This window comes from Watersipora subatra, chromosome 6 (assembly GCF_963576615.1).
Source record: "Watersipora subatra chromosome 6, tzWatSuba1.1, whole genome shotgun sequence".
Lineage (NCBI taxonomy): Eukaryota > Metazoa > Bryozoa > Gymnolaemata > Cheilostomatida > Watersiporidae > Watersipora > Watersipora subatra.
Genome location: NC_088713.1, coordinates 35,267,136 through 35,279,965, shown reverse-complemented (window position 1 = coordinate 35,279,965; position 12,830 = coordinate 35,267,136). Strand labels below are relative to the sequence as shown.

The 12,830-nt window shown below is 35.9% G+C and overlaps 1 non-coding gene across 1 annotated transcript; it reads right to left on the bottom strand.

Annotated features, from left to right (window-relative positions):
- Positions 1-4,448: 4,448 nt before the first annotated feature.
- On the bottom strand, positions 4,449-4,521 carry Trnaa-agc (transfer RNA alanine (anticodon AGC)). The gene has a single exon. It is a non-coding gene; the product is annotated as a tRNA-Ala (tRNA).
- Positions 4,522-12,830: the final 8,309 nt, after the last annotated feature.

The window sequence follows — 12,830 nt, the reverse complement described above, 5'->3', positions numbered from 1 at the left end:
CATCTCACAATACTCGCGAATACTACGATGTAGTAGTCATGGGACATGAAGAAGCAAGCAGATTTTACGAGAGTTCGGTACAATGCAAAAAGGATCCTTCTATCTCACTTATTTCCGATGACGATGAGTGATTGATGAACAACTCGATACAAACTTCGTTTTAAAGAATGTACATGAACATTTTCTTATATATATTCAATGTTTCATTTATACTATATTATCTTTATTTTGACTTATCTACTTGTACACTTCGTTTTAAAGAATGTACATGAACATTTTCTTATATATATTCAATGTTTCATTTATACTATATTATCTTTATTGTGACTTATCTACTTGTACATTTCATATATTTCAAGTTAAACATAAACTATTTTATTTTTATTGAAACGAAATGATGATGGAAATAATGAATAATACATATAAATATATCTTTTAAAGTGAATAATTTTGTAATAAAACTGATCTTTCATTCAACATATATAAAAAACCGAAAAATAAAAAATCCTTAAAATTCTTAACCATTCAAGAGCTTCAACATTACAAAAACATCAAATCTTCAAAAAAAAAAAACTTTGTACATAAACACTTTCTCATATATATTCAACGTTCTCAAATATATAACATTCTCCACTTTGCACATAAACACTTTCTCATATATATTCCATGTTTCAAATATATAACAATCTCCGGAAAATCAACCCCTCGGTGTCCCAGATATTAACCCCCTCACTCATCCGGTAGGTAATCTCTCGCTCTCCTCGATAATCCGCGAGATCCACTCCGGAAAACCATCCAGCCCTCGATGTCCCAGATATTCACCCCCACTATTCCACCGATAATCGGCGACGATTCGCCCGACTAATCCGCGACGATTCCCCCGACTAATCCCGCGATAATCCGCGTTCAATCGGATGACTCATCCCCCGCTAATCCGATGACTCATCCACAGATAATCCGCCGATTACGCCAGGAGCGGATCCGTAACCCCTCGAATTCAACCCCCTACTCTACACCACAATTTCCCCCCAAACCCCAACATCTCATTCAACTCCACACGATTCAATCTACACCCCTAGCCAATTTAATTCACAACCCCCTTTTTCTATCCCCCCGCTGGATCCGTCACTTTTGTGTGTAGATCTGCTCTCTATATACTACTACCGTGTTTGTCCATCTGGTCAAAGACACGATTGGAGGTTAAAAAACATTGCATCTTACGGGATTCGAACCCATGACTTTGGGAGTAGCAGTGGAGTGCTCCAACACATGCTATAATTGTTCACTTTCTATCACATAGTTGTTCATATTTGTATTCTCTGTACGTTATTGACTTACTTGACAATCTCTAACAGGGATCCAAGACTGCCAGGGTACTGAAATATATGAATGTCATGGTTCTGATATACATGTATATGAAAGATCAGAATATTTGAAAGTAACACAAAAGTCATGTGATCAGAAACCATGGCTAATTTTATGGTCAACTATTGAACGACTCAATTATCTACTTGCTTTCGTTTAATGATCCTCTTTTAATTTACTACATAGATTTGTCTCCCTTTGACAAAGTTTAAATAAAATCGTCACCCTTGACAAGATCAAATAAATTAAAAAATGAGAATGAAGACCTTACACTTTTAATCGAAAGGTTTTTCGGTGGCTTCTATGTTAGATTGATTTTATTCTATTTTTTATGTAAAAGATTAAAAGCTGCTGAGTTAAACATAAAAATAATTTCTTCATTTTATTCTTTTCAATGTGCCAAAAGGATTCGTCTTCTCTTTGAAAATTGTTACAAGGATTTGTCTCCCTTAAAGGTGAATTTACACCATTGGTGTGATGCATATGAAAGTAATATCAATATAAAGCTAAACCATCAAACTTCAATTTCATGTAATTTTTTTGTCTTGGTAGACCTGCCCAGTCCAGAGATATAATAGTTTGAATGAGGTCCATTCATGTAACGCTCTGATTCAAGTGAAAGTCGACTATAATGATGTCTATAGTTACACTTCGGCAAGAAGACCAACAGAATAAAAAATGTAACGTTAAACCTTAACACGATAGTCAATATAAACAGCGATAAAAACAGGCAGCCACACAACTAGTGATGTCATTTTGTCAAACGTTTGTCTTCTGTCGTTTTAATCACGACAAAGTTTTGTCAATTTTAATCTTGAAACATCCTGACAGTCAGATCACCTAAAGCATCAAAAACAGTCTTAAATGATAAAAAAATATCAATATTTTTAGATAAAACCTACTAAAACTTATTGTGAGTTCATCTTTGGCTGCTGCTATATAAGCTGTCAATTACAAGAAGAAAAACAGGACCAGGTTAGCTGTTGCCATACAATTGCTTTATAAGTTTGGTACTCATGGCCTACGGTGAATGAAAACGGAAATTGAATCAATCAGGTCGTGTACTCACAATTTTGCAAGTTTCAATTGGACAGCTTTGTTGCTTCGCTGTTTAATATTCAGAACTCTACCATTTGAGCTACTCCGGTGTTGTATTTATTAAACTTGAAACAAACCCAATTTTTAGCCTTAGTTTTAGGGTTATCTCCTTTACTTTCATTCAAAAAAAAGATAGCTCCTGCCTATCTAACTGACTCATAAAATCACATTTCAACTGGTTTTGTCATTGAATTTTGCAATAAACAAAAATTGAAAAAATGCTCCCTTTTTGGAAAAAAAATTGATAGAATAATCACACACCGAAGATGGTAAAGCTCAGTTATCATAGCTTTAACTCTTTATAAAGATTTGAGGCTATAACTTTTAATGCTGTATTGATATGCATACAGCTATAAACTGTCAACAATCCTAAATTGGTCACAATGTACCAACATATACCCCCATCAAAGCATAAACTGGAGAATTTTTCTATAACTTCAGGTGGTGTTCATTCGAATCTGTACACATGAATTGTACCTCATTTGTGTATTCCTTATACGTAGTGTATCCCTTATACGTAGTGTATCCCTTATACGTAGTGTATCCCTTTGATGTAGTGTATCCCTTTGATGTAGTGTATCACTTATACGTAGTGTATCCCTTATATGTAGTGTATCACTTATACGTAGTGTATCCCTTAGATGTAGTGTATCCCTTTGATGTAGTGTATCCCTTTGATGTAGTGTATCACTTATACGTAGTGTATCCCTTATACGTAGTGTGTTCCTTATATGTTGTGTATCCCTTATACGTAGTGTATCCCTTGTATGTAGTGTATCACTTATATGTAGTGTTTTCCTTATATGCAGTGTATCCCTTATACGTAGTGTATTCCTTATACATAGTGTATCCCTTATACGTAGTGTATCACTTATATGTAGTGTATCCATTATACATAGTGTATCCCTTACATGTAGTGTATCCCTTATATGTAGTGTATCCCTTATACTTAGTGTATTCCTTATACGTAGTGTACCCCTTATATGTAGTGTATCCCTTATACATAGTGTATCCCTTATACGTAGTGTATCTCTTATACGTAGTGTATCCCTTATACGTAGTGTATCCCTTATATGTAGTGTATCCATTTTACGTAGTGTATCCCTTATACGTAGTGTATCCCTTATACGTAGTGTATCTCTTACATGTAGTGTATCCCCTATATGTAGTGTATCCCTTATAAGTAGTGTATTCCTTATACGTAGTGTATCCGTTATATGTAGTGTATCCCTTATATGTAGTGTATCACTTATACGTAGTGCATCCCTTATACGTAGTGTATCCCTTATATGCAGTGTATCCCTTATACGTAGTGTATCTCTTATATGTAGCGTATCCCTTATTTGCAGTGCGTATCCCTTATTTACGTAGTGCATCCCTTATACGTAGTGTATCCCTTATATGCAGTGTATCCTTTATACGTAGTGTATCACTTATACGTAGTGTATATACCAAGAAATGCACAGTTATCAGCATTGAAACACCCATCGCATCCACCATACAAGTCTCAGATTATGGAAAGGAAATATTATATTGGTTTTTGTATAAATCCACATATTACCGTATAACTTTGTAATACATGTAGCCTACCTATAAGCTTTTTAATTGTGTTGTAAAGTTTTGCTGTTGAAATCCACTACTGTAAAGACAAAACATATAAACTGGGCACTGTTCAGACACTAGAAACTGAGTACTGTATTATATATTAAACAGCCTGTATTGTGTCACACATACTCCTAGGCTACAATATGGTACAATAAGCACATGATGCATACTTGAGAGAGTATAATATGGTTATACCTACAATACGGTACAGTATAATATTAATAGCAGTAATAATATCAAACATAAGTTACACTACAACACTCTGACCGGAGACCCACGTTGCTTTTGCAAGAACCACTAATCAGGTCACAGTTGTCATTCTTCACACAGACACTCCCCTGAAGTGTTTGTATAATTTGCTGCTAAGCATATAAAATATGTGGAGGTGCCGGGTATCGATCCCGGTACCTCTCACATGCTAAGCGAGCGCTCTACCATTTGAGCTACACCCCCAATTGTGCTACCAGTGAGGGTCATAGGGAATTGACCAATTACACTTTCCTTTGCCCTTCCAGCTGATGCCTCTCATTATTTGTAGGATATACATGTATATGGTCTAGCTTTAGCTGTGGTACTCTATTTAGTAATGTTTACTAGCATAGATTCCTTCATAACATATTTGATATTTACAGCTGGTCATCATAGTCAGTTTTAATGTTTACACTTTAGCTATTAACCAAAAGTAAGAATTTCTAATAGTCATAGTATAACTATGTATAACATAGTATATATTTTATTACAAAAACTATTTTTATTACAAATTTTATTACAAAAGAACAGCGGTTATGTTGAACTATTATTCGTTTTATTATTTACAAATAAATTTCAATTTCAAAGAACCTCACTAAGTTAAAGGAGAATAATAATAATAATAATAATGCCTTAGAAATAGAATTTTACTAGTAAAAATAGTAAACACAGTCTGGCACCATAAACACCAAATGTCGGCCAATTCACCAAATAAAGGAAGCCTTGCACATGTGAATTATGTGAATGACTGGAGTTGTCTACGCAAATAGAAATAAGATTGTCATATCGTAGCTACCATAGTCAGTATACTTTAGACTGAGATCTTTGTGCTAATATGAAGTCATGTAGGGTTGTTATTGTAACAGTTCACTAAAACTGTACAACCATCAACCCTATCTACATATCTACCGCTATCTACCGCTAAACCCCATCTACTGCCATCTACATCATATTCCTGAATATATTATTCCAGTGAATGATCTTTCCATATATTTGCATCTTCTTACTCTGCCTATGCTAAATGTTTATTCAACTTCAATTCAAGGTTTCAAGGTTTTTCATGGTTTGTGTTCTCATTTTCTACATGACAGTTACAGGTTCTCAACCCATTTTGACTTACGTGATAGGAACAAATCGCATACAATCACAATCACTACAATTGTACAATCACTAACAATTATTTTGAAAATATCATTGCCATGTTCCACCTAATATCCATTCTCTTAGCAGAAAAAGGTATTTTAACACAAATTGTCAAACTATTTATTCAATTTTAATGGCTAACTGTTGCTTTTTTTCAAAGTATTACAAATAACAACAAAGCGCAGCTATCAAACGAAAAGCCAACAGCAACATGCAACTGTCGAGATAAAAGTACGTGTCCACTGCCAAATGCATGTTTGTCCAGTTCCGTCATCTATCAGGCTACAGTTATGACCAAAGAACCTAATGCTACCAAACAGACATATGTTGGCTTGACAGAGGGCTCATTCAAGAAAAGATATCACAACCATCGTAGCAGCTTCCACAATCCATCAAAACGAACTTCAACAGAACTAAGTAATTATATATGGCAGCTTAAAGATCGATCCATCCAGTACGACATCAAGTGGAGAGTATTGAAAAAAGCGAGTAGTTACAATAAGACCAGTAAACGCTGTAATTTGTGTATTTGGGAGAAATACTTCATTTTATACAAACCTGAGCTTGCAAGCTTAAACTCAAGAAACGAGCTTGTGTCAAATTGCAGACATTCAAATAAGCACTTAATTTGCAATGCTGTGACATGAACCAATTAAATTGTTGTATTACCGTATATGTAGCTGGCCTTTATCGTTAAGCTACTCGATGTGTTTTGGCGTACAGTCATATGAGCTTCAAATCATTTTAATTTTACCTGATGAATGGTAGCAACCATGAAACTTTAAGTTGTAAAATGTTTTAAAAGTTTTCAGTTCTTAATATAGTTTATATATATATATATACATATGTATATGTATATATATCACAAATTATATATTTTTAAAATTAGGCCATACAACAATAGTAAAACGAAAAAAAAGCAACAGTTAGCCATTAAAATTGAATAAATAGTTTGACAATTAGTGTTAAAATACCTTTCTCTGCTAAGAGAATGGATATTAGGTGGAACATGGCAATGATATTTTCAAAATAATTTCCAACACAAGGTAAAGTTTGGAATAGTTGCATACTACAACATGCAGATGTGGGTGTAGCTCAAATGGCAGACAGTCAATCAGCTACAAGCATTGCATACTAAAGTGAAGTGGGTGAAATGGTAGAATGCGTGCTTAAGCCGGATTTTCATAAATGCCGCAAGCGCCGGCGATTGCACAGAAGGCTATCAGCGGTGAAAAGTGAACCTACACATCGAGTAAAACCAGGTACCGTCGGTTGCGAAGAGCCTCAGGCAAAACCTTCCAGTAAATGCACTGTACAGGTGAAGGTTAACATTTGCAAAACGGCGAGCGAAAATTTTTATGCAATTATTAGCGATGCAGCTTCATGCGAACAGACGCTGCCGACGTCGCAAGTGTTCTGCTGCATCGAACTACCGCGGAGGTCTCAATTCAATATGGAAACCAGGCTTTAGTAAGTGAGATGTACAGTAGGCACTCCTACTATGTAAATAATCTGTTTCAGAAACGTTTGCGTTGCTTGGACGTTGCATTGAAAGAACCGTAAAATACATGTAAACTGCCTATTTGTTTCAAGATTTTTCCAAACTCGCCCCTTTGGCCACACAAAAAGCAAAAACTTAACTTTTTAGATTTGTAGACCATAAATGTAGTATTATTGGTTTGTGTCGACAAGATTTCTCCTTTTACTGATAAATCTCACTGGTTTTATTCATAGACCATGATTGCGGTAATTTTACAATAAGTTGACGGGGAGAGCACATCGTTGATGTTCATGTACAACAATTTGCTTATTTTTTCTAAACAGCAAAGTCTATTCTGCAAAGTAAAACTATTAACAAATATTTTTGTCCGTGTACAATAAAGCAAAGCGGCAAAATAGTTTTACTATAAAAAATTGTACTATCTGTTCATCGTCTATCTGTATTCAGGGGTCAAGGTTAGAATAAAAATGAACTTTTGATGATACTCCAACTTGTGACATTTATATTGGTAGACCAACACTGTCACATCTGCACCAATCGAATTCCTTTAAGTATTTATGAACAATTGTGCAGCTACCTATTCTCTGTTTTGTCGACACATCTGACGATCTACCACGACAAACTCAAATGACACAAAAAGCTCTATATATAATAGATGTAGCGCTATATGCACATCATTTTTTCTCTAGCAAGTGCTGTGATATAGGTTGCCAATTGAATCGAATTTGAGAACTGGCCCGACTTGACATTTTACGTTATATAAAGTATTTTACATAGTATGAAGAAAAACCCTCAGATAAGTTTTTCACGTTATCTGGAACTTACAATATAGGTTATAGAAGTGTCTACTGTATTGAACATTTTAACAGCGATCAAGTTTTATCGATTTTAATCTTGAAACATCCTGGCAATTAGATCATCTCAAACATAAAAACAATCGCAAATATAGAAAAATGCCGATACTTTCTGATAAAATCTACTTAAATTTTGTGTAAGCTCATCTTTGATACAGGACGTATCTGAAGAGATAATGTGCTCTGAGCCAAAAGTATCTACACAGTATGTAACAAGCAGTATTACAATAATTATGGCCCAGTAAGATGGAGGGGCGGAGCCTAACCATGGAGCACACCTCTAAAAAGAGGCAGGAGGGTGCAAAATATAGAGATCCTGGCAGACTCTTGCCTGCTGTTCCGTTGTATGCGCACACATTGTTCTGTTGTATTTATAGATATTTGTGATATATACATTTTATTGCCTTGCACTCAGTGTCTTTAATCTTGAGAAGGAGGAAAGGGAACTGACAGTTTTCACATGAACTACACAAGCAGTAAATTATCTCCATCTTACTTGCTAATTTATGACAAAGGAGGGAGTACAAATTTGCAATACATTATTATTTACATTTAAACAAAGTTATTTGTCAAGACACACTTATTTTGGCAAACTTTTAAAAATTATTGCAAAAAATTAAGACTTTTCCCTGAAAAGATTTTGGTTTAAATTTGTTATGCCTGCCCTTTTTGCACCTAGATGCTATGGCATATGCACAGTTAAATAGCTATAGACAATTAAGGGTGTTAGATATTTTGGGTAATTATAGCAATTTATATGAGATAATAAGCGAATACATATTCAACACAGCTATCTACTATCATGAGTAACATGACCCACTTCAATAGCTTATTAAGTATAGAGTACTAGGAGATTACATCAGATTGAAAGAACAATATATTCTCTGTCAATCAACGCTATCATATACCGGTATACGTAATTGAAAAATTTGAAATGCATTTTAAATCAAAAATACAATTACACAATCAAACACCAAGCAACATCTGATAGAAAGGTGATCGAAATTTTTCCAATGCAGGAAATTTGGCTAAATTAGGGTTCTCCAAAATATGGCACACAGGCCAAGATCAAGATCAGCTCCCAAGGCTGATCAAAGAATCACAGATCAAAGGTCACACTAGAATCCATCAGGCCATGAAGATATTAAAAAATAATCCAGTTAGTTACGCAAGTCAGCTTGTTTGTAGTTGATGTGTGGCGCAAGTAGATCACCATCAGTGAATCATTGTTTAGTAATTAATGATGTCACCTGATCATAGCTGCATCCTACTGTCAGCTGTAGCCTTCGTGTCTCGTGATGTTTAGGATGGGTTCTAGTTGACAGTGTTCTAGCTGTCTTGTCTGGCTGTGTTATTGCTAGTAGTGGTGTAATTGTTCATACTGTCCGTTTTATCATTTAGTTAGAAAATGCACAATCATCTTTTCTATTTTAGTACATGTTGTAATTTGCTTACTTTTTGTGAATTTTAGTTGTAAAACAAGCTTACTATATGATGAAGAATTTTTTTAATGCAGATTATATCAGCAAAGAGATTCTTTGCAACAGCAGTACTACAAGTTTTTCAAAAAGGAAATTTGTTATCAATTACTTGAGATCCAACTTATCATTTAATAATTCAGTATTTCTATTAATGCATGGAACGTATATTCACAGTCAGACATTGTAAAAATTTTTGCATCAAGAACCCGGTTTCATCATTCCCATTGATAAAATTTTCAGTGCGTTTGACACTAAAAATTGGTACTTAGTAATTTTTTCTTTAAACCAAAGGTTTATTTTCAATGAACATTATGATTTAGAAAAAAATGCCTCTCACAGGAATTGTACTTCCACATTTGGCATGGCAGACTGATGCACTAACCACATGGCCACTCACTAACCATCTTACCATATGAAATATTATGCACGTACTTATTACACATGATATCCTACTACACACGGGACTACAAAGATGAACAAAGTAGCACTGGAATTGTTATGCTTTGTCCTTCAATCTTTTTTGTAAACCTAGATTATGAGGCCAGCCCTTAAACTGCTGTTCAAAAGTTTACGTGACCGTCAGGCTCAATGGTTTGGAGACTCCTAGGCTAAGCGACGGCAAGCCATCCAATGACTGACTTGCAATATAACTAACTACGAATGAGAAGTGAGACAGTGTGATATGAAAAGCCCATAACAGAGCCTAAATGAAGGCATGATACAGAGGTACCAAATTTATATTAACAAACTGTCATGGTGGTCATAGCTACGATATGATGAAACACAAAGCGGCTCGCGAATAACGGTCATGAATTACAAGATGGGCTGAGAATCTGTAATAATATTAGATATATATTTTATATATATATCAGACTAAGAATACAAGCTTATTAGAATAGATGAGTTAAAAATAAAGAAATAATAAAAATAAAAAGTAAGAACAGACAAGAGTCAGTGATTTTGTTTTCACAGTTCATTTGGAAAAGACGACGGAGGAGGCATATGTTTCACTATGCAGATTCCTGTATTAGAGAGTTATCTCCCTCCCAAAACGAACGGCATTGTAAGTAACTTGTGGTAACTGTGTAAATAACTTGTGTCTGCTGAAAATAGGCAGCAAAATAGACAAGTAGGGGCAGCAGGTCAGACCTACTAGCAAGTAGAGGCAGCAGGTCAGACCTACTAGCAAGTAGAGGCAGCAGGTCAGACCTACTAGCAAGTAGAGGCAGCAGGTCAGACCTACTAGCAAGTAGAGGCAGCAGGTCAAACCTACTAGCAAGCAGAGGCAGCAGGTCAGACCTACTAGCAAGTAGAGGCAGCAGGTCAGACCTACTAGCAAGTAGAGGCAGCAGGTCAGACCTACTAGCAAGTAAAAGCAGCAGATCAGACCTACTAGCAAATAGAGGCAGCAGGTCAGACCTACTAGCAAGTATGTAGAGGCAGCAGGTCAGACCTACTAGCTAGTAGAGGCTGCAGGTCAGACCTACTTGCAAGTAGAGGCAGCAAGTCAGACCTACTAGCAAGTTGAGGCTGCAGGTCAGGCCTACTTGCAAGTAGAGGCAGCAGGTCAGACCTACTTGCAAGTAGAAGCAGCAGGTCGGACCTACTTGCAAGGGAGGCAGCAGTGAGCCGATTGTAAGCAGATAGTGAGTGGCTCCATGCAGAGTACACCAAAAAGCCGCAAATGTGTAAAATGGTCTCATGATATGGTTGTTATGGTAGCGCCTTCAAAAATATCCATGTGGGTCCACAGGCTACAATGACATCGCAGAAACATAATCTAGCACATTTTGCTATGCCAACTATCTATAGCCAACTATCACTGCTGGTTGTATGATAACACTTGTATTTATGTTATCACCAAACACCACAGTGAAATCTAAATTAAGATTTCATAACATAATCTTAATTTACCAACATACGGTGTAAAATCGATGACATTGAAAAGATGTATGTGAGAAAAATTAATTGAAAAGAAGGAATAAACTGTATAATATAATATATATATATAGTATATATATAGTATATAATATAGATATAATAGTAGGTAGTACATATGACATATGGAGACAAGTTGGTTTGTTTGTCTTATTTTACATTAGGCTAAATCATAACATAACAAGATGATAAAAAAGTAAGGTGCAATCAGAGCCCATATGAGTAGTAGCATGGCTATTCGAGGTGCAGAGCCTGCGTTAACGGATGAGATTGTTAATGAAGAAAACATGATTGACTAAACAAAATCAGTCAGAACAAATCTGTTCCAGAGAGTCCAGCAAGTACCGCTTCAAAGCAGTCCTAAAACTATTATCACTATCAATTATCTTTAGTCAAATTGGCAAGGAATTCCATGATGATGATGCATGATAAGCAATTCGTCTATGGCCAAGTGTGAGTCTATCGCACATAAAAACCTACTTGCAACGCTGATGAAACTATAAGCTGCAAAGAAAAAGTACTGAGTCACCTACAGCCCTATTGGTGGAGAAGAGAAAACTCCACTGTGATCAACAACTCGTCAGGGACAGAAGTGAAATGGTTCCATCACTGCAATCCTCAGGCTGACCATATAAATAGTCAAATCACACCAGCTAGTGCAGAAATGTTACTCATGTGAGGTTCCAAAAGCATAAGGGACACATATAAAGGAGCTCATAAAATTCACTAATGAAGATAATTGCCTGCACCTGTAGTATAATGCTACAGAAGGACCATAGAAGTTAGAACCTGTGAGTTTATTTAGTAAACCATAGGCAGGATTAACTGTGAGGGGACAACTCTCATTAACTTGAGATAGCAACTGCAAATGGTAGTTTTCCCTCACTACTTTGTTTAGTAAGTGACATTATGACATCAAATTGTTTACTATCTTAAATTTTTTTACCATGAAATCAAAGCTAAAGTGCGAGCATTGAAAAGTGTTTTCCACTTTGGGTCTGAGGGGAAAGAAGCAGACCAACCAAATGAAGAACAAAGAAAACAGGCACAAATACGTATTCATGAAGATGATGAAGATAGTGCTAATAGATATTAACATTTAGAATTAAATAACGATATTATGCCATACCTCAACAAACGCTGAAAGCTGAACTATGTATAACACGGCTAACAGTGAAGATCTGTGCTCCTCCAATAAGGCGATGGGAATCACTACCCGGCAGCAGACATCGCCGCAGCAGTAAGACATAGTTTCAGCTAATGACGGTTGATGACAATGACAAACGTTGTAGCTGCAGCAGTAGATGGTACAGTGGCACAAATGTGATAATTGACACCTTTCATGATGTTGAAATGACTGGATCCTGGTGACAGAAGAAGCAGATACGGATAGGCAAGTGGATAAGAACCTTATATGGTTCTTATCCACTTGCCTATTCATATCTGTGTTATATGGTAGTCAGGCAGGAGAAGCCAAAAGATTCACTGCAAAGATTCAGGGTCTTGCTTCTCCCGAGGGTTAGTATGTGTCAGAGTTTGAAATGATTGACAGCTGACAAGTGGAGAGAAGTGGCAAATTTTGGGATCATGAAAACT